Raw genomic sequence first — 2,652 nt, 5'->3', positions numbered from 1 at the left:
TTTTAGCTTTAAAACCTTTAAAGAATTCAAACAATAAACAATAATCTTGATAACAACTATAGGGTATAAAAAAGTGGTCTGAGAAAGAATCTCCGGACACGTCACACATTTTTTTTTTATATTGTCAGGTGGAGAGTATTACGTTCACTCACCCAGATTGTAATAAAGAATGGAGTCGCCAAGCATTCCTAATGAGAGAAAAGGTCAAAAGGATTTTAGGATTGGTCTGAAAAGGATCATGGACCGTCCAAAAAAAAAGGAGTTTGTAAGAAAAAAGTTTAATTAAAACAATAGTTTTATCGAGACATCAGTGGGTTTTTGAATAAGAAAACGCCTCACTTATATATAACGTGCATAAAAAGCACACAGTAAAATATCATCATCGTAAAGATGTAAAATATTATGTGAGAAAAACTTTTTCCAAGGAAATACGTTGAATCTCATGGTTGTGTCTACTGAGTAATATACATTTCACGGTTGAAATTCCATTAAAATATGGAAATTTTATTTAAATGTCAAAAACCAGTGGTTTAATTCAGAATAGACAACCAATTTACCACAAAACTTACAATAACTTTTTCCTCCAACAGCAATCGTTTATTCAACAAGAAATCTGCTGCCTTCAGGTAAAAGAAGCCATCAATAGCGCTAGGAGCCGCTGGTTCGTTTCAATGGGAAATCTGCTGCCTTCAGGTAAAAGAAGCCATCAATAGCGCTAGGAGCCGCTGGTTCGTTTCCCGGTGAATATAAGTATCTTAAGGTGTGACAAAGTGTGATCAATAGTAACTTGCCATAAGGTACTCGTAACGTAACGAATGGTATATATATACATATATTTAGTGTTATTTTAGACGAACAGCTTGCTGACAAAAAGCACATTTCTTCCGGGAAATGACTCAGCATATAATTTTCTTGAAGAAACGTCTATGCTTTAGTCTTTATTGAATTTTTAGTTATTACCAGTAATTATAGGTAGCTATGAAGAAATATTAATTATTTCTTCTGGTTAGATGATAAATGTTTTATTTATCTATATAGTCAATTTTGTTTTACAATATAAAATTTTAAAATAATCATTCATTTTACTGTATTGGATTTAGTTTCACTTTTCAAATGAAAGTGAGATTATCCAAAGTTTTAACTTGTGTCATTTGCTCTCCACTTAAGATTTTCTTTCCAGATAATTTTGTTATATTTTAGTTTTGATTTTAACGACTGGTCGGGTTATTAAATAATTTTATCGAGTCAATAGTTTAAATAATCGAATGTAATAAACTATAAAGATGAATGTGATGAAGCATGCATATGTTCTATGTTCTAAGTGTATTGATTAAAATATAAACAAAATACGTATATTAAATAACCTTATTTCCGAAGTGGGTGCAAAGCCCATAGATGCCATTGCCACCAACAGAGGCTGCCTCCTTGGAGTCGAATTGCTTGAGATCACAGCCCTATGTGGATGGTAAACTCCACTTAAGGCTGAATACGGCCACGGAACCTATTTATTGTTTACAAATAATTTATAAAATTAGTATTAAAAGCGTTCTTCATTTATATGCTGCGTTTTGTGTGTTTATCATTTCTATAAATTATTTTTTTTATCTATCCCTTTGAAAAGAACCAGAATTTCTGTTTATCTGAAAACATGTTTTCAATTTTCTGTTTTATTTACTAATAACAGCAAACCAATATAAAGCATTCAGTAAAAATAATGGTTTCCAAGACAGAACTCGCAATACAAGGCCATTATTACTTCCTCCGACACATAACAACAAGAAAAAACCCATACAATGCGATATTGGTTTAATAAAACTATCCTATGAAGTAATACAAATTGTATTCATAATATTTATATATTTATTATTAATTTATTTCGAGAAAGTTTTCAATAATGTTGCGCAGTTTTTGTGGAAACATAATGGCTCATAATATGTAAAAATCTATCTGTTAACTAATAGCGACCCCTTTCACAACAATAAGAGCAAGAATATGACAGACAAGAAGATATTCAATCACCTTATTCATTGACTTTGTGTTCGGATCTTTTAAACCTGATGTTAATTGATAAGAATGAGTAATAATTAGGGATCAAAATATCAAATTACACGACGAAGATGCGTGGTTTATTTTGAATGGATCAATGGATACATTATCCTTTGTAGCTTGTACACTTTAATGTTTGTGAATATACCAGAACTAAAATTCGATCTGGAAAAATAATAGTTGTTTTTAATGGTATATCAATGACAAGTTGGCTTGAAAAGATCGTTTTCTATCTTTATTTGAATTGACAGTTTCACTTGATTAGGAAATTAATTCGTCCTTCTTCTGCTTGAAATGTTAGAAGTTAATGTTTTACCGATAATCATTCACGCAGAAAATACTTAAAATGGAAAATAAAAGAAAAGTGTGTTTAGGGACGGTTATCTCTGAAAACATATTGTTGCGTCAGCGAGGTCACGTGACTAGTGTCATGCCACGTTTCTAGAACTATCTTGTTCCTTCGTGAATGCCCTAGCATTTGCTAGATATAGGGTAGTCTGGTGTGTATATATATAAGAGGGTGACGGCGTGACGCAATAATGTGTGTGTAGGTAATGAGTAGTTGAACTGCAGTCAGAGAGAGACGTATTGTTGAAGTTAACGTCA

The sequence above is a fragment of the Limulus polyphemus genome, unplaced genomic scaffold, assembly GCF_000517525.1.
Source record: "Limulus polyphemus unplaced genomic scaffold, Limulus_polyphemus-2.1.2 Scaffold477, whole genome shotgun sequence".
NCBI classification, from domain to species: Eukaryota; Metazoa; Arthropoda; class Merostomata; order Xiphosura; family Limulidae; genus Limulus; species Limulus polyphemus.
Note: the sequence above shows the minus strand (reverse complement) of the source record.